We start from the raw sequence: 19,277 nt of genomic DNA on the forward strand, positions 1-19,277 counted from the left end.
AGACAGGAGGATTGCAGGTTCGCGGACAGCCTCAGCTACTTAGTGAGGCCACTTTGCAACTCAGTGAGACCCTGTTTCAAAAAATAAAGAATAGCTGGGCGTGGTGGCGCACGCTTGTAATCCCCGCGCTTGGGAGGCAGAGACAGGAGGATCGCGCAGGTTCGAAGCCAGCCGCGCGCTAGCTTAGGAGACCCTGTTTCCAAAATGAAAATGTAAAAATAGGTCTGGGAGTGTAGCCCCGAGGTAGAAGGGCTTCCAGGAACCCCAATACCACCAAAAAAAAAAAAACCCCAAAAATAAAGAATAAAAAATAGAGCTGGAGGTGTAGCTCAGAAGTAGAATGGCCCTGGGTTCCATCCCCAGTACTGGGAAAAAAATTGATAAATGCTGGTATATTTACTTTGATAATAGATGTATCATTTCTGTAGAATTTCTTTTCCACATTGGGCTGACTGAAAATTTGGATTTTTGAGCTAAATAACTCAACTCTGATAGTTGTGGTTTTTATTTTTTATTTTTTGCAGTACTAAAACATTGTTTGCAAGAGTTGAAGGTCACCTGTGAAGGCATGGTTTCTCATAGGACCACATGCCTATTTGTAGCTCAGGCAATTTATGAGTTGTTTAAAGTGCTGTGAAAAAATGTAATCCTTTCTTTTTTCTCTTTCTTTCCTTCTTTCTTTCCTTCTTCTACGGATTAAACTCAGAGGCATTCTACCTCCAAGCTATACTGACAGCCCTGTTTTTTATCCTTATTTTGAAACAGTGCCTCAGTAGCTTGATGAGAGTCTTACTACTTGCTGAGGCTGTCCTTGAACCTGCAATCCTCTTGTCTGAGCTTCCCGAGTACTGGGATTGCAGCGTGTGCCACCATGCCCGGCTCAGATGTCATCCTTTAAAGTAAAATACTAAACACACTGGAACTATGTATAGATTGGCACTGCAACAGAAAAAGTAGTATTAGCCTTATATGTCACTTCCCAGAAGCTAAGTTAAAAAAAGGGTAAAAAAACAAGTGAAATTAATTTTAATAAAATATTTCAACACAAAGCATTTAAAATACTATCACTTTGATATGCAACCAATAAAAAAATATTAGTGAGATTTTTTTTTTTGCAGTACTGGGAATGAAACCCAGGGACATTCTATCTCTGAGCTATGCTCCCAACCCAATTTCTTAATTCTTTATTTTGAAACAAGGTCTCACTGAGTCGTAGAAGGCCTCACTAAGTAGCTGAGGCTGGCTGAGAACCTGCGATCCTCCTGTCTCAGCCTCCCGAGTACTGGGATTACAAGTGTGCGCCACCACGCCTGGCTGCGAGATATTTGTCATTCTTCAAAAGCTGGCGTGGTTTTACGCTTAATGGTGCATGTGGGCTCCTCCTGGCTGTAGCCCACGTGGCTGGCGACTGCTGTACGGGTCAGTGGGGACCCAGGTGATTTCCACACTGGAGGTGCGTGAGAAAGGAGGGGGATCAAAGCTCCTATTTTACTTGAAGTTCTGTACAGCTCCTAAGAGCCGACTATTCAATAAATACAATCAACAGTGTTTGGGGTGAATGGCTTCCCATCTGGAAAAAATAAAATTGTGTCATATGCCATACATTAACAGAAATTCCGGAGGGATTAGGGAACTGATTTTTTTCCCCCAAAAGGAGAACAGTACAAAAGCATCAGAAAGTACAAAAAATTTTAATTGTGAGGTCCTTCATACGCAGGACACAATAGGCAGTGACCAGAAAGGAAAAGACTGTCAAAGTTATCTAAAATAGAAACCTGCAATTTAAATTAAGCGAAATAGAAAACAAAGTTGAAGGACAAGGGATACAGTGAAAGAAAATATCTACAGGTCAGTAAGAATACAAACAAGCCGGGCATGGTGGCGCACGCTTGTAATCCCAGCATTCGGGAGCCTGAGACCAGAGGATCGAGGTTCGCGGACAGCCTCAGCTACTTAGTGAAGCCCTCTGCAACTCAGTGAGACCCTGTTTCAAAATAAAGAATAAAAAAATAGGGCAGGGTGTGTAGCTCGGAGGTTGAATTCCCCTGGGTTCCATCCCCAGACCCGCAAAAAAAGCCAAAAAACAAAAAACAAAATACAAACAACTGAACTAAACACAGAGGCTTTCTGCCTCCAGGCTATACTCCCAGACCTATTTTCTATTTTACTTGGAAACAGGGTCTCACTAAGATGCTGAGAGCCTCACTAAGTAGCTGAGGCTGGCTTCGAACTGTGTGATCCTCTTGTTCCCAAGCGCGGGGATTACAAGCGTGCGTTACCATGCCCGGCTCTTCCAGCCTTATTTTTTTATTCTTTATTTTGAAACAGGGTCTCGCTGAGTTGCAAAGGGCCTCACTAAGTAGCTGAGGCTGTCCTCGAACCACAATCCTCTTGTCTCAGCCTCCCCAATGTTGGGATTACGAGCGTGCGCCACCATGCCCGGCTCTATTCCATTTCTTAAAACTGGATAAACCGCATACACAAACAGTTGTGTATCTGAGCACTTATGTAAGTTAATGCCTAAGGGGCTATGAGAATTGGGTGGTGGGGCGGAGAGAAGAGGTGTGCGGAGGGGATGTTCATATATTACTCCATTGCTGTCTCTTTTACAAAGCAGATGGGTCAGTCTACTATTTGTGTAGGGAGACAGTTTGCAGAGAGAGTGGCATTCTCAAATGCTCTTTGCAGGGAGGCTGAGACAGGAGGACCCGAGTTCGCAGACAGCCTCAGCTACTTAGTGAGGCCTTTACAGCTCAGTGAGACCCTGTTTCCAAATAAAGAATCAAAAATAGATCTGGGGGTGTAGCTTGGAGGTCGAATGCCCCTGGGTCCCATCCCTAGTACCACACACACACACACACACACACACACACACACACAGACACACACAGGCTCTTTGCTCAGGAAGGCGTTGTTTCCAGAACTGAGAGCCACCCTGCCCCTCCCCAGGGGAGCGGGTGCAGTCCTTTCTGGGGTAGGGATTTGTCACCAAGGGCACCAGCCAGTGGATCCAGGAGCCTGCGTCAGAGCGCATGCGTGGGAGCCTGGTCCTTCGGGCCGTAGGATGGCCTTGCCCCGCGTGGCCTCTGAGTGGCCTGCCCAGTGCCCACCCACCCTCTGGTTTCCAGCCCAAGTCTGGCCTTTTTTGGGATGAGTGAAGTAACACGTTCTGCTGATGGTAGCTTCTGGAAAAGAATAAGGTCAACCACTGTGGCTAGCCAAGCCAAGAGCGGGGCCACATGTGGAGTGTGGTCACGGCTGTGGGCTTCGTTGCCTCCAGACCAAAAAAGAAAAGAAAAGAAAAAAAATAACCCTCAGGAGGCTGAGGTCAGGGCTTCCCGGCACTTTCACACCGAGGCTTATTGGGAAATGTCAAAAGTTGCCACCCACACCTTGGCAGGGGGCAGGAGTGGATCTTTGGAGATTGGCAGGATGAAGAGCTTTGTGAGAGAGACGGGTGCCCTGAAGAAGCAGGAGCAGAGGCTGGGAACAGGACCCTTCTCTCAGCACGTAGTCAAAGCGATGGAAAGTTTTGCAAAAAAAAAAAAAAAAAGAAAAGAAAAGAAATTTTCTTATCAGAACTAGGAATTGGGCACATGCTTTATTTATTTATTTATTTATTTGTCTATTTATTTATTTATTTTGTGGTACTGGGGTTCCTGGAAGCCCTTCTACCTCCGGGCTACACTCCCAGACCTATTTTTACATTTTTATTTGGAAACAGGGTCTCTTAAGCCAGCGCGGCTGGCTTCGAACCTGCGCGATCCTCCTGTCTCTGCCTCCCAAGCGCGGGGATTACAAGCGTGCGCCACCACGCCCGGCTGGGCACATGCTTGAATCCCCGTATTTCGGAGGCTGAGACAGGAGGATCACAGGTTCCAGACAAGCTTCAGCAATTTGCGAGGCCCCCTGCAACTTAGTGAGTCCCTGTTTCAAAAAGTAAAGAATAAGATAGGGCTGGGGGTGTAGCTTGGAGGTAGAATGCCCCAAGCCTCTAGGGGTTCCAAACAAACAAACAAAAAAGGGACTAGGGATTGAACCCAGGGCCATTCTACCTCCAAACTATACTATACCTCCAGCACTATTTTTATTTTTATTTTTTGGTACTGGGGGATTGGGGATTGAACCCAGGGGCATTCTACCACTGAGCTAACTAACACCTCCGGCCCTATTTTTTATTCTTTATTTTTTTAATTTTTAATTTTTTTTGTGGTACTGGGGATGTAACCCAGGAGCATTCTACCTCCGAGCTATACCCCCAACCCTATTTTTTATTTTCTTTATTTTTGAATCAGGGTTTTACTGGGTTGCAAAGGGCCTCACTAAGTAGCTGAGGCTGTCCGTGAACAGTGATCCTTTGGTCTCTGACTCTCGAATGCTGGGATTACAAGCGTGCACATCACGCCCAGCTTTTAATCCTTTATTTTGAAACAGGGTCTCACTGAGTTGCAGAGGGCCTAAGTCGTTGAGGCTGGCTGCAAACTCGTGATCCTCCTGTCTCAGCCTCCCAAGAGCTGGGCTTATAAGCCTGCAGCCACCACCACGTCCGGCTGAAAGTTTGGGATTTTAATCTTATTCAGAAGTGAACACTGGAGCACAGATGTGAAGAGGCAAGAGGTGAGGCCACGTGGATGTCGGAGCGAGGAACATTCCAGGCACAGGCGGGCTGCACCTGGCCTGCTGGAAAACAGCAAGGAAGCCATCGGGGTGCAGCTAAGGCAGAGGGAGAGAGCAGGAGATAGGTGGCTGAGGAGGAGGGGGGTGAGGATCGCTTGTGAGAACTTGCCTTTTGTCTTAGATGAGCTGGAGAGCCGTCAGCAGCCTGAAGGCCAGAGAGGGACAGGCCCAGGCTGATGCACGCAGCACGGCTCTCGGGCTGCCGTGCAGGGCACAGGCTGGAGGAGGAAGGGAGAAGGCATGGCGGTTCACATCTGTCATCCCGTACTTGGGAGGCTGAGATAGGAGGAACGCAAGTTCGAGGACACCCTCCGCAAAGTAGTGAGACTGTCATCAATCTAGCAAGACCACCTTGTTTCAAAATGGAAATAAAATAGGGCTGGGGGTTTAGCTCAGCGGTAGAATGCTCCGGGGTTCAATCCCTAGTAACACACACACACACACACACAACAACTGACCTTTCCTATACAACACTGATGAAAAGGTGCAGTGAAGACCTGTTTGTCACACATCCTCCACGGAAGGCCCTGGCTTGCTCCCGTGTGCCCGGTGCCTATCATGACGCAGGGCACGACGGGGCACTGAGCTCAGACCCCACGCCAGGCGTGGTGTTCGCAAATGAAGCTCTTGGAATCCTTGGTTTTTGAGCTGTTTGGAGGTAATGGGTGAAGCAGCTAACTTTCTCAGGAAGTGGTCATTAAAGGGAAGGGTTTCATTATAATGGCAACAATAATAACAGGTGAGATACCCACCCAGTGCCTGCCCAGGTGTTTTATTTATAGCCTCCCCAATTACATCCTGTAAAAGCCCGGCAAGCCAGGTATTAGCACCCTTGTTTTATGAATGAGAAAACCAAGGCTTGGAGACTAAGTAATTTTCCCAAGGCCTCATGATGAATAAGTGCCAGGACCTAGCCAGGCCTGACTGACAGCTGTGTGCTGTCAGTATCACAGGATTCCTCAGGAAGTCACTGGCCAACTGGGCCAGGTGGCACTCCTGTCATCCTCCTGCTAGGGAGCCTGGGAGGGGAGGGTCACAGGTTTGAGGCCAGCATCAGCAACTCAATGAGACTCAGTTTCAAAAACAGGGGGCGAGGATGAGGCGGGGTCTGTGTGTATCTCAGAGGTAGAATGCCCCTGGGTACAATTCTCAGTACACACACACACACAAGTTACTGGCCATAAGATTTAGGGGCATCAAGAATCTTTACAAGACAAGAGTTTCCTTATTTGGGGACTGGTAGCAGTGTTCAAGAATGCAGGGACCAACTGCCCTTTGATCCTCCTGTCTGAATGGAGAGCCCTGTCCACACAGCGGATACCCAGCCTCAAGTCTGTCCCGGCAGAACTCTGTCCTTCCTGGGTAGCAGCAGCAGAAGCAGCAGAGAAGTGGTTTTTATTGTCTTTGGCATCTTTTATCCTTCTCGGACAACACACTTCTTTGACCCTTGACCTCCTCCTGGCCTTGTGTGGTCGGACCACGCAAGCTATGCTCTGTGCTGGGGAGCTGAAGCTTGGCACATAACCGAGGCCTGTTTATCTCCCAGTGGAATCCACCCCTCTCATTAGAAGGAGAAAGTCGAGTTTCAAGACTTCCCTCCTCATTAGCCTTCCTTTCCCTTCCCCAAGAGATAGCTATAAAAATAGCTACCTTCCAGGGCCTCCTTGTGGACAGGGCAACTGTGAGCTGCAGCTGGGCTCTGCCTGGGAGCAGCTGCTCCCCCAAGGCAAGGTGGGGGCCCTAGGGTCTGACCTGCTGGCAGGCAGGACCAGGAGCCTGGGCAGGGACTCCTGAGAGCTTCCCCAAGTGACTGACGCCAGCAGTGACTTTGACGGCTATGGTGGGGGGCTTGCAAAAATATTTCACCTAGGGCTCAGAGGTGCATTTGATTTTTTTTTTTTTTTTTTTTTTTTGGTGGCAGTACTGGGGATTGAACCCCGGGCCTTGTACTCTGTCCCTGAGCCACATCTCCAGCCCCTTTAAAGTTTATTTTGAGACAGGGTGTGCCCGGGCTGACCTCAAATTTACCATTGCCTCAGCCTTCCCAGTAGCTGGGATGACAGGCAAGCATACTGCCAATTCTTAACCTTTTGGTGTGTAACTCCCTGGAACTAATGACCAAGTATACATGCCACTTCTGTGTGCTTCAGCACAGACACACATACAAACACAGAGAGATGCACGCAGACACTAGCACATGCAGAGACACACACTTTTGCACACTAATATTTTTGCCAGGGACTGTTGAAACCTGGTATAGACCACAGGTTAACAACCTCAGATGCAGCTTGACTGTAACGATGCAAACAAATATAAGAAATAAAAATCTGAGGCCAGGTGTGGTGGTGCATGCGTGTAATCCCAGTACTTGAAAGGCTGAGACAGAAGGATCCCAGGATTGCGGCCAGCCACAGCAATTTAGTGAGGCTGTCTGCAACTTAGTGAGACCCTGTCTCAAAATGAAAGAATAAATTAAGGCTGGGTGTAGGTCGGAGGTGGAAAGCCCCTTGGTTTCCATCCCCACTATCTCTCACACACCCGCACAAATAAATAAATACTTGAGGCCCGGTGTGGTGGTGCGTGCTTGTAATCCCAGTATTTGGGCCACTGAGACCAGAGGACCACAGGTTGGAGGCCAGTCTCAGCAACTTAGCAAGACCCTGTTTCAAAATAAAAAATAAAAGCCCCGCATGGTGGTGCACGCTTGTGATCCCAGTACTTGGGAGACAAGAGAATCGCAGGTTCGGGGCCAGCCTCTGCTACTTAGTGGGGTCCTCTGCAACTTAGTGGGACACTTTCAAAACAAAGAATAAAAAAGTTGGGTTGGGGGGCAGGATGTATCTCAGAGTTAAAACGCCCCTGAATTCAATCCCTAGTACTGCAAAAAAAAAAAAAAAAAGAATAAATAAATAAACAAAAAGGGGCTAGGGGTGTAACTTGGAGATAGAACGACTCTGGGTTTAATTCTCAATACGAAAACCAAAAACAAAACCCCCAAACACCTAAAAGTAAGTTCACTCCAGTGAGCTATGCGGAGGCTGCCCTCGGACGCCGGGCTAAGGGTGATTTCTATCTATCCGCACTCTCTCGCTCAACAAACCACAAAATCCAAACGCGGGGCTTCGCAACCTGAGCCACCAGCCCGGCCCGGGCCCTTTAAACCCCAGCGCCGCGGCCGGCGCCCGGCGCCCGGCGCCCACTGCGCATGCGCGCGCGCTCCCGGGCCGGCGGCGCGCACGTGCGCGCGTCCGCGGGCAGCCCCCCGCCGTGGACGCTGCCGCCGAGCGGGCGGCGGCGCGCTCGGGCGCTCTGAAGCGGCGGCTGGCTGCCACGGGCCGGCGGCGCCATGAGCGGGGCGGCCGCCCCCGGCTCGGGGCTGTGAGCGGCTCGGGGCCGGGGGTGGGCGGCGGCGGCCGGGCGGCGGCGGCGGCGGCCATGCGGGGCCGGGGCCGCCGCCTCCTCCCGCCCCCCGGGGCCCGCGGCCTGAGCGGCCCGCCGCCGCCGCCGCCGCCGCTGCTGCTGCTCGCGCTGCTGTCGCTGCTGCCCGCGCCCCGCGTCGCCGCCGCGCCCGCCCCGCGGCCCCCCGCGCTGCCCGCCGCGCCCGCCGGGCCCAGCGTGAGCCTCTACCTGAGCGAGGACGAGGTGCGCCGGCTGCTCGGTGAGTGCGCGCTTCCGGCCCGCCCGCCGGCCGGCCGGCCTCCCGGGACCCCGGCCCCAGGGAGGTCCTCCCGGGACCCCGGCCCCGCGCCCGGAGGGTGGTCCTCCCGGGACCCCGGCCCCGAATGCGGTCCTCCCGGGACCCCGGCCCCAGGGAGGTCCTCCCGGGACCCCGGCCCCGCGCCCGGAGGGTGGTCCTCCCGGGACCCCGGCCCTGCGCCCGGCCGGCCGTCCTCCCGGGACCCCGGCCCGAGGGCGGTCCTCCCGGGACCCCGGCCCCGCGCCCGGAAGGTGATCCTCCCGGGACCCCGGCCCCGAATGCGGTCCTCCCTGGACCCCGGCCCCGCGCCCGGAGGGTGATCCAGGGACCCCGGCCCGAGGGCGGTCCTCCCGGGACCCCGGCCCCGCGCCCGGAGGGTGGTCCTCCCGGGACCCCGGCCCCGCGCCCGGAGGGTGATCCAGGGACCCCCGCCCCGGAGGTGGTCCTCCCCTGTACCCCCACAGCCCGGAGGGGTGGTCCTCCCCCTGCACCCCCACAGCCCGGAGGGGTGGTCCTCTCTGGGACCCCGGCCCCGGAGGGTGGTCCTCCGTGGACCCCGGTCCCGCGCCCGGAGGTGTGGTCCTCCCTGGGATCCCGGCGTCCGGCAGTGCTTTCTCCAGCCTCATCTGGTGCAAGCTCCTCGCCCAAGGCCCTGGAGTTTGCAGACTTGCAAGTTCGCAAACCCTTGGCTGTGGTTTGGGTTATCCAGTAGGCCATGCTGCTGTGCTCAAACTTTTTGGTTACACACTTTTACCAAAAAGATAGAGGGGGGGGTGTTATAAGGGCATTATTAAATATTTGGATCTGCCTCCAGATCTTGGGGGTGATAAACTTTTTTTTTCCTCTTTTTTTTTTTTTTTCTGTACTGGGGATGGAACCCAGGGGTATTCTACCTCCAAGCTACATCCCCAGCCCTATTTTTTTACTCTTTATTTTGGAATAATTTTGTGTGTGTGTGTGTGTGTGTGTGTGTGTGTGTGTGTGTGTGTGTGTGTGTTAGTAGGGGTGGAACCCAGGGGCTTTCTACCTCTGGTCTACACCCCCAGCCCTATTTTACGTTTTATTTGGAAACAGGGTCTCACTAAGTTGCTGAGAGCCTCACTAAGTAGCTGAGGCTGGCTCCGAACCTGTGCGATCCTCCTGTCTCAGCCTCCCAAGCACGGGGATTACAAGGGAGCGCCATCATGCCTGGCCCTGTTTTACCTTCATTTTGAAACAGGGTCTCACTGAGTTGCAGAGGGCCCCACTAAGTAGCTGAGGCTGGCCGCGAACCGTGAGCCTCCTGTGTCAGCTCCCAAATGCTGGGATGACAAGCCTGCGCCACCGCGGCCTGCTCTGATAAACGTGTTTTAAAGTAGGAGCTGAATCGCCAGGGAGCATATCCTGTAGCTTCCTTTTCAGTTGTTTGTCTTGGGTTCCTAGAAGTTTGTACCAATCTGTGTTTCCAGGCTGCTCACCCACCTTGAAGGAGACCGTGGCTTTGGGTGGCTTGGTGGTTCTGTTTACCTATTTCGCTTGGTCGCACAGGGAATTGGTTAGAAGCTCTTGCTGTTCCCCATTTGGGACTTTGTGGATTCCGGAAATAACCCCTTGGAGGAAGGTTTAGCCCCCAAAGGGAAGACTTGGGTAGTTAATAGGTACCTAGACATTAGCTGTCTTTTGTGTGATGGGTATCTCTTCTTTTTGGCTCTGGGTGTGGTGCTTCTGAGTGTTTGACAGAGAAAGTTATTCTCTCAAGCATCCGTTATCCATGTTTTATCTTAATCTTTTAAGGTTACTTTCTTGAGGTGTGTTGAGATCTACTCATTTGAAATGAAATTGCTTTTAGCAATTGATATTGTATAGGTATTGATACATGTATGGATTTGTAGTCTTTCTTTCACCAAAGAAGAATTCTGTTTTTATTAAGGTGCCATTCTTAGTTCTCTTTGTAGTCTAGTTTTACTCGGTGACTTTAGCTGAACCCAAACTGCAAATTGGTCCTCCTGTCTCAGACTCAAGTACTGGGTTACAAGTGTGTGCCACCACACTCGGTTTGTGGCTACTTTATACAAGTATTATTTATTCTCCCTTCCCCAGCCAGTGTGGGGGTAGGGTCTGAAGACAACTTGAGGCCGACTTTGATTACTTGTATATATATATCTGCTCCATATACTTTATTCTAACTTTTTTTGTGACCTAGAAAGGTAAGTATCATTGTTAACATTTTCTTATATTTTATTTATTTATTTATTTATTTATTTATTTATTTTTGTGGCACTGGAGATTGAACCCAGAGGCATTTTACCTCTTGAGCTAAACCCCGAGCCCAATTTTATTTCTTATTTGGAATGGGATCTCACTAAGTTGCAGAGGGCCTCACTGACTAGCTGAGGCTGGCCTTGAACCTGCAATCCTCCTGTCTCAGCCTCGCAAGCACTGGGATTACAAGCGTGTACCATCACGCCTAGCTCATTTCTCACATTTTAGAGATGAGAAAAGTGAGGCTTTAAATAACTTTCTCAAGGTCACCCAGTTTGCAGTCTTTTTTCTCTTAAGAATGAAGCAGACTTGACATAGGCTACAGATCCAGTTCTCTTGAATGAAATGAAGATACTGTGTATACCGTGGTTTGATTATGGAATGATGGAAAATCGTAGCTAATTAGTACTTGGAATGCGGTACTTGTCAACCAGGAACTCATTTTGTATTAGCAGAGGAAGCTCCTGAGAGATGCCTGCCCAGGGCGAGCTGGGTGGAGAGTGGAGATGAGAACATTGTTTCGGCCCCACCCACCCCTAGAGTTGAGACCTCTAGCAGTGTTTTCTCTAGTGCAGATTGAGTTGACCTGTTCCAGTGGGTTTCTAGGCTCTCCATCCTGTGAGATCCAGTCCTCTAATTTTTCTTTTCTTTTTGGTACTGAGGTTTGCACCCAGGTGCATTCGGCCTCTGAGTTACACACCTGGCCCTATTTTATTTTTGATCATGAAGCAGGGTCTTGCTAAATGGCTGAGGCAAACCAGTGATCCTGTTTCAGCCTCCCAAGTACTGGGATTACGGGCCTGTACCACCAGGCCCGGCTCAGTTCAGTTCTTCTCTTTCTGTTCCTTCCCACCTCCGCCATGTACTTTACCTCTGAAGAATTCCTTAGCTCCTCCTGGGTGGAGGAGAACAAGTGAGATGCAGGCCTGGCATCCTGACTTCTCAGGACAGTTTTCCATGGGAACTGTTCAGGGTGCTCCGGCCCACTTGAACTAGCAATTCAAAAACACAGAAGTGCTAGGGTTAGAAGTACTGTGGGTTGAATGCCTTCTGGAAGCTGGTGTGGAAACTAATCATCACTTTATAGTATTTCTAAGACAGTTTAGAATTCCAAAGAAACTTACTAATTGGGTTGATAGTGACAGTCTTGTAAATTGAACTAGTTGTACTGGATATGAGAATGTTGTTTTAATTCAGTTAATACCTGCACATAGTTTTTAAAAGATGAAAGCGCACTTAAAGGCTTAAAAGGAGACGGTAATCTCCTGCCTTTGGCCTTTCCATCCTCCAGGCCCATCTTCCCAGGGCCCCTGACAGGGCAACCAATTCTTAGGTCTCTCTCCCCTCCCCCTTCTCCACTTTCCTGTTCCTCTCCCAGTGTGAAGTAAGCATTTGACCCCAGCATCTCAGCGGAGCTCCTGCCCACTCTTACCCCTAACCTCCCCAGTGCTGGCTTTTGTCAAGCCAGCAGTCGGTATTTATATTGTTGTATATGCTTATGTTGTTTACTTCTGAGTTAAAGACCTCTATTTTTGTTTTTATTCCACACATTCTTGTTTTTCCCAGAACAAATTGTGTTTTAAACATTCTGATGAGCCTTCTGTGTGTGTATACTTATATTTCTCAGTACTCCAAGAAATATGCTAAGTGCCCCCTCCCCCATCAAGCCACCTGCTGGTCCCTGGACTTGGTCTTCTGCCTGGAGCCCTCCTGGTTCAGCGTGCACAGTGGGGCTCCTGTCCCTGCTCTCCTGCCTCCTTTTTGGCTTGCTTTTGGCTAATGTGCATCCTCATTAGCTTCCTAAGAAGTGCACGAGAGAGACATCATTTGAGGCTTTGCCAGTCTTGAGGTGTTTATCCTCTCCTCTTGCTTCGTGAATGGCGTGGCCACATTTAGACTGTTGGGTGGAAAGCAAATTTTCTTTGCAATTTTATGGCATTTTCACACTGGCTTAAAGGTTTCAGAGAAAAGTTCTAGAACATTCTGATTCCTCTTTTTTTTTTTTTTTGGGGGGGTGGTACTGGGGGTGGAACCCAGAGAGAGGCTTTCTACTTTCAGGCTATACTCCCAGAGCCATTTTTTAAAAAATATATATTTTATTTGGAAACAGGGTCTCACTAAGTTGCTGAGAGCCTCACTAGTAGCTGAGGCTGGCCTCGAACCTGTGCGATCCTCCTGTCTCAGCCTCCCAAGCGCGGGGATTACAAGTGTGCGCCACCACGCCCGGCTCCTCCTCCTTTTTTTTTTTTTTTTTTTTTTTAAGTTCATGATTTTACCCTCTGGATTCTGAAGTTTTTCTTTTTTTTGGCGGTACTGGAGATGAAACCCAGGGGCATTCTACCTCTGAGCTACCCGCCCAGCCCTATTTTTTATCCTTTATTTTGAAAAAGGGTCTCACTGAGTTGCAGAGGGCCTCACTAAGTAGCTGAGGCTGGCCGTGAACCGGGATCCTCCTGTCTCAGCTTCCCGAATGCCGGGATGACAAGCGTGCGCCCCCACGCGCGGCTGGATTCTGAAGTTTAAAGCTTCTGCATGCTTTGTTTCCTTTTGTCTGTCTTCGTGGGCACCTTTCATCAGGACACTCCTTCAGTTTTCAGAGCTGTCAGTTACTTTTATAACATCCCTCATCTTACATTTTTTTCCTCCAGAGACTGATACTGGTTTGGTTATTGAATCTCCTAGAATTGAATTTCAGATTTTCTTTATGTATTTTGCCTCTTATTTTTTTCTTTGCAATGGACAGAGTGACTGGGGGAGGTGACTTTCTCAATCTTACCTTCTAAGCTTTTTTCCCCTGTGTGTGGTATTAGGGATTGATCCCAGGGTCATTCTACCTATGAGCTATACCCCTCAACCCTGTTTTCATTTATTCTGAAAGAGGGTCTCACTGAGTTGCTGAGGGCCTCACCAAGTTGCTCAGGCTGATCTTGCACCTGTGATCCTCCTGTCTCCTGTCTTGGCAGCCCTTCTGGCTCCTTAGTTAATACTAATGGATTACAGATATGTGCCACTATGCCTGGCTTCAAGCTTTTCTTTTTAGTGTTAATTCCTGAGTTTAAAAATTTAGACTATTTTTTTGTTCTCTTCTTCTATTTGATTGCATGTTATTTTGGGGGCGTATTCTCTTTATCTCTGTATTGGTTTTCCATTTTGTGTTTACGTTTAGTTTTTAACATTTCTTCTGCTTCCTCTGGCGTGCCCACTCGTTTATTTGTGCAGATGACAACTGTCTGGTGGTCCCTTTCTGTGTGTAGTGAACCGTAGGATGCTGAGGAGCTGCTTGGGGAAGGGCGCGCGTGTGTGTGGGGGTGGGGGGGGGCTCGCTGCTGGTCCGGTGCCTTCCGAGTGTGGGCCCACTTTTCATTGGGAGTCTGCTGAGTCTGCTCTAGTACTAGTACCCTTCTGTCTTCTTTGGCACTGGTCAGTGTCTGCAAAGAAATCACCAGTCTCCTGCCTCTGGCGTGCTTGGTGATAGCTGGCCAGGATTTGAGTTACCTGGTCTGGGGAGGGGAGGAGGGGAGAATGTCATCCATCAGGCTGTAGACTTTGACTTCTCCTGGTTATAATCTCCCAGCCTCTGTCATTCAGCTTCCTCAGAAAAAGATTCAGGTCTCTTGCTGGACCTGGGCATCCAGTTGCTTGGAACACTAACCCTAAACCCTAACCGTGCCCGGCCCCTCTCGACAGGCCTGAGCTTCCCGGCAGCCTTTAGGACACCCTTGGGCAGTTGCCGTCCCTGACTGCTTTCCATCTTGTGGGCGTTTGTTGAGATGTATGCTCTCCTGTACTTCCCTTTCTTTTTGTCCTTGTGGTTTGATATCTTTGGGATTCCTTTCCTGGCAGAGCAGAAGAGTTTTGGAAGGAAACAGGGCTAAACCCTGTGCGGGCATGTGGCAGTTCAGCTGGGCCTTCGCTGCGGAAGCAGATGTTGCAGTGTTCTGTGAGAACGTTTAGCAGGGCGGTTCAGTGGGGTTGACGATGCTGGGGCCGCATGCTCTGTGTTCTGCCTGGGTCCAGCGTCAGCTGAATCCCAGTGTTCAGTGGGTACTGTTCTTCCGTGTCAAGCTGAGTGTCTTAGTCTGTTTGGACTGTTAGACCATCCTCTACTGGGCAGCTTAGAAACAACAGAAGTGTGTGTTCTTACAGCTGTGGAGGTCAAGATCCAGGTGCTGGCGGGTTTGGTATCTGCTCCTCGGCGGCCCTGCTCCTGGGGTGTAGGGTCAGCTGCGCTCCCCTGGGCTTCTCTTTAAGGCCCTCATCCACTCAGGAGGAGTCGTCCCTGGTGGCTTCATCACCTCCCTACAGACCCCCTGCTCATGCATGGCCTGGGGGGTGAGGTTTTCAGCATAGGCATTCAGGGGGACATCAAGATTCAGACTGTAGCAGTGAAGAAGCAGACTTGAGGTTTTCTTTTTGAACTCTTGACTAGCCTTGTTCTTTGGTAGTAGGCCATGTGGTCCAGCTGGAATTCTGGCGGCTTCCAGACTTCAGGAGGTTTTCATCTGTGTGTGGCCTTCCCGTGTCCCCAGGCCTGCTCCCTGCTGACATTGCCTTCTTAACAGACTTGGCACCTGTTTCCCCGTTTCCATGATGAGGACCCTGACCCGAGGCCCTTTGGACAGTGAGTGGAGGGCCAGACCTCCACTGGTGCTGCCTGAGCCCAGTCGAACCACCCCTCCGTCAGCTTGGCGGAGTGCAGCCGTGAGCCTGCCCCCACCGTATGTGTTTGTGGTTGCAGGAGCTGTGTCCTCTCTGTTTTGATGCTGCTGAGTGCCATGCCGGCTGGGGCAGTGTCCACAGTTTGAGGGTGCAATATGGTGGGTGGGAGGTAATGGCGTACGTTAGTCATGGCAAGAGTGGGGGTAATAGGTGTCAAGGAGACTTCTGAGAATAGACTGTCTCTCACTCATTAGAAATTGACTTTACGTAACTTGCCTCCTTGAAAATAAGCACCTTCTGGAAGAGTTAAGCTCATTTATATCTTATTTAAAAATCTATTTATAAAGCTGGATGTGGTGGCCCATGCTTGTAATCCCAGTATTTAGGAGGCCGAGACAGTAGGATCACAGGTTCTTGGCCAGCTTCAGCTACGTGGGCCCTCTGCAACTTAGACCCTGTTTCAAAAATAAAGAATAAAAAATAGGTCTGGAAAGCTGGGAGTGGTGGCTCACACTTGTAATCTCAGTACTTGGGAGGCTAAGGCAGGAGGATTGCAGGTTCGTGGCCCACCTCAGCTACTTAGGCCCTCTGCAACTTGGTGAGACCCTGTTTCAAAATAAAGAAGCCGGGCGTTGTGGCGCACGCTTATAATCCTAGCATTTGAGAGGCTGAGACAGAAGGCTTATGGTTCACTGACAGCCTCAGCTACTTAGGCCTTTTTTTTTTAAATTTTTTTTTGGTGGTGCTGGGGTTGGAACCCAGAGGCTTTCTACCTCTGGGCTATGCTTCCAGACTTTTTTTATATTTTATTTGGAAACAGGGTCTCACTAAGTTGCTGAGAGCCTCACTAAGTAGCTGAGGCTGGCTTCGAAGCCGTGCGATCCTCCTGTCTCCGCCTCCCAAGCGCTGGGATTACAAGCGTGCGCCACCATGCCCGGCTGCTACTTAGGCCTTTTGCCACTCAGTGAGACCTTTTTTCAGATTAAAGAATAAAAATAGGGCTGGGGGTGTAGCTCAGAGGTAGAATGCCCGTGGGTTTGACCCCCAGTGCCACACTCCAATAAAACCATAAAAAATAAATCAGTTTACAAATTGTTGATCCCCAAAACAATCCAGAAAAAACTTTTGAAGACAAGCCAAGTATTATATATGTGGTAGAAAATGGTGATAAACATTAGGTTCCTTTTCTTGAGGAATTGAATTTTGTAGGGCGAGTGTTAAATCTACAACTGTAACACTGAGTTACAGTGTTAGTTATATAGCACTGATTTACATTGCAGATTGCTTTAAGTTATAACTATTTTTGTAGGAATAATTACTTTTGAGAGGGGAAGAGAGACTTAGCAAGTTTAGGGCAGGTGTCCCAGAAAGGGATGGATGTGAGTCTGGTCTTGAAGGCTGGCTAGATGGGCAAGACAGAGGAGCGCCTCGGGCCCAGCTCAGGTGTGGGCCGAGGCCCCGGGCAGGGCGCTCTCAGGTGGCTGAGGTGCACTTGTCAGCAAGCCACGGGTGGCAGAAGTGCACTGGGCTAGGAACTTGAATTTTATCTTCGAATGAGAAAAAGAAAGTGCGTGGCCAGGACTGGGGTTTAGGAAGGTAAGTATGGTCTCTTGGAGACTGAAAGACTGTCTCTGGAGGGACCATACTTGCCCTGGCTGGGTTTGCGAGGACATTCCAGAGTTAGGAGAAGGCTTTCTAGAGGAGATCTGTGTGCTGAAGCAGAGGGGTCACAGGAGGTTTCCGGTTGTAGATTGGGCACCTGTGCCAAAGGACCCTTTCCTTGGGGGAGAAGTGGTCGAGGGAAAGAAGAATGAGATGCGACGGGTTCCTATCCTGCCCGCACCTCTCTTTCCTCTCCCCTCTCTGGCCAAGTGCTGAGGGGGAAGCGGAGGCCCCGGTAGTCTGCTGATGGCCTGTCCTAGCCGGCTTCAGGGCCCAGCTCCTGGGTGGGAGCGGGAGGACGTGGGCTCGCACGCTGCGGCAGTCCTCAGCCCTGGGCGTCTGGGTAGGGCTGGTCGTACTGACGCGGCATTAATGTGAGTCCATGTGGTCTTCATCGAGGGAGCAGGCCTGAGATATTGTGCAGTTGTGGGTTTGAGATTTTCTTTTCCTTTTCCCCCTCTACACATGTGGGGAGAATGCCAACCAATTATGGCTAAACCTTTCCCTGTGAGTCACATCCTGAGTTGATGAGTCAAGCCCTGAAGGTGCTGCCTAAAACGCAGTTTGGGTGTTAAGTATCACTCTAGAAACAAACGTGCATATTTATTCACGCACTGTGAATTGAGAAGCTCTGTGGTATTACTTTGGGGTTTTGATGCAGTTATGACAGCATTCGGAAAAATCTTTCCAGTTGTATATCCTAATAGAAAACAAAAAAATACATATAATAGAACCATTAACTACTATGAAATTATATTAAAGTTGGCTGTGGGGGTGCAAGCTGGTAATCCCAGGATTTGTGAGGCTGAGACAAGAGGATCAAAAGTTTGAGGCCAGCCTCAGCAACTTGGTGAGACCCTCTTTCAAAACTGAAATTAAAAAGGACTGGGGGTGTAGATCTGAGGTAGAACATGCCTGGGTTCAGTCCCCAGTACCACACACACACACACACAAGTATATGTATTTTTTGGTGGTACTGGGGATTGAACCTAGGGTTGTACCTTCAAGTATATCTCTAGCCCTTCTGAGTTCCATTCCCGCCCCACAAGTATTTATATATGTATAAATGAAACAGAGCCTCACGAGGTTGCCAAGGACCTTGCTGAGTTGCTGAGGTTGGCCTCAAAGCTGCGATCCTCTGTAGTATTGGGATTACAGGCGTGCGTCACCACGCCCAGCTACGAGCAGTTTCTGAATGGTTAATTTTGCCTTTCCCAGCAGTGTCAGTGCCAAGTTGATTTCTTAGGTCTGTTCCATTCTTACATGAGTCTTAAGCAGCAGAAGGAAGCAGGCAGGTCTGTCGTTAGGAATCCCCTGCAATTGGGCGAGGGGGACTGATGCCCGCGCCGTCCCCTGCGCCAGGCCCTTCTCCTGCGTGTTCATCTGTGGGGACAGGTGGCCATTGGCATTTCCTTTTTGTTTAACAGATGAACCGAGGCCCAAGGAGGTTGCAGGATTGCTGGGAGTCTCGGCCGCGTGCGCTGCGACTCCAGTGTGCATGCTCTCTCCGCTGTGCTGCCTCCGAGGGTTAATCCCGTGCTGAGTCCACCTCACCAAATCACCTGAGGTGCTTAAACAACGTGCAGATCCCTCCGGGTACCCTGAGATGGGGCGTGGCGAGCGCACCTTTGGAATGCCACGCTTCAATGGGTTGTCATTTTCCCACATTTGAATTAGCATCTTACACTAAATGGCGAATCATCACTTCATAGACAGCGTTGTTCTTAGCAGCACAAAACATAATGGCTTGCTTTAGATGAAATGTGCTATTGTCAAAAGGGAATGTTGCAGAGACGTAGACACGACTCACCACCTGTGTCTGTGTGTAAGTATGCTCGAGCAGCTCTCTTTGTATAGTCCCTGCTTCTTACTGTTCGCCAGTGGAAATGCCTGTGTCGTCCCATTCCCGAAGGGACGCGGCTTGATGGATGAGACCTGCCATTGGGTTAATAGCGGTAGTTCACTTTTCAGCGATGAAGTCATCAAGGCGAAACCAGCCTTTCCGTGTGAAAGCCTTGGGTTCTTTGCAGAGACAGAGGCATGGCCAATCACGCATGCCGCTCTGTATACAGTGCCAGGGCTCTTGGCTCTTGGGGCCTTGCAGAAATCCCTGGTGAAAGCTTCTGTGCTCCTCTGAGCCCCACAAAGCTGGCACCTGTCACATTTTGTATTCTGACTTCATGAATGTTCAGAAAGTTGTATCCTTTAAGATTCACTCAATTGGGCGTGGTGGCGCACGCTTGTAATCCCCGCGCTTGGGAGGCAGAGACAGGAGGATCGCGAAGGTTCGAAGCCAGTCACGCATGCTGGCTTAGGAGACCCTGTTTCCAAATAAAAATGT

At 50.1% G+C, this 19,277-nt stretch overlaps 2 protein-coding genes across 3 annotated transcripts in view; both read left to right on the forward strand.

Annotated features, from left to right (window-relative positions):
* SLCO2A1 (solute carrier organic anion transporter family member 2A1) overlaps window positions 1-19,277 on the forward strand; it is a gene marked incomplete at both ends in the record, with an annotated part of 349,518 nt that overhangs the window by 64,855 nt on the left and 265,386 nt on the right. The gene's annotated exons all lie outside the window — the stretch shown is intronic.
* The window catches only part of RYK (receptor like tyrosine kinase), a gene marked incomplete at its 3' end in the record, with an annotated part of 75,977 nt that continues 64,851 nt past the window's right edge, over window positions 8,152-19,277 (forward strand). For both annotated transcript variants that reach the window (XM_080695707.1, XM_080695708.1), the window contains exon 1: window positions 8,152-8,335. The remainder of the gene's footprint in view (window positions 8,336-19,277) is intronic.

Source organism: Muscardinus avellanarius, assembly GCF_963383645.1.
Source record: "Muscardinus avellanarius genome assembly, chromosome: 5".
Classification (NCBI taxonomy): domain Eukaryota; kingdom Metazoa; phylum Chordata; class Mammalia; order Rodentia; family Gliridae; genus Muscardinus; species Muscardinus avellanarius.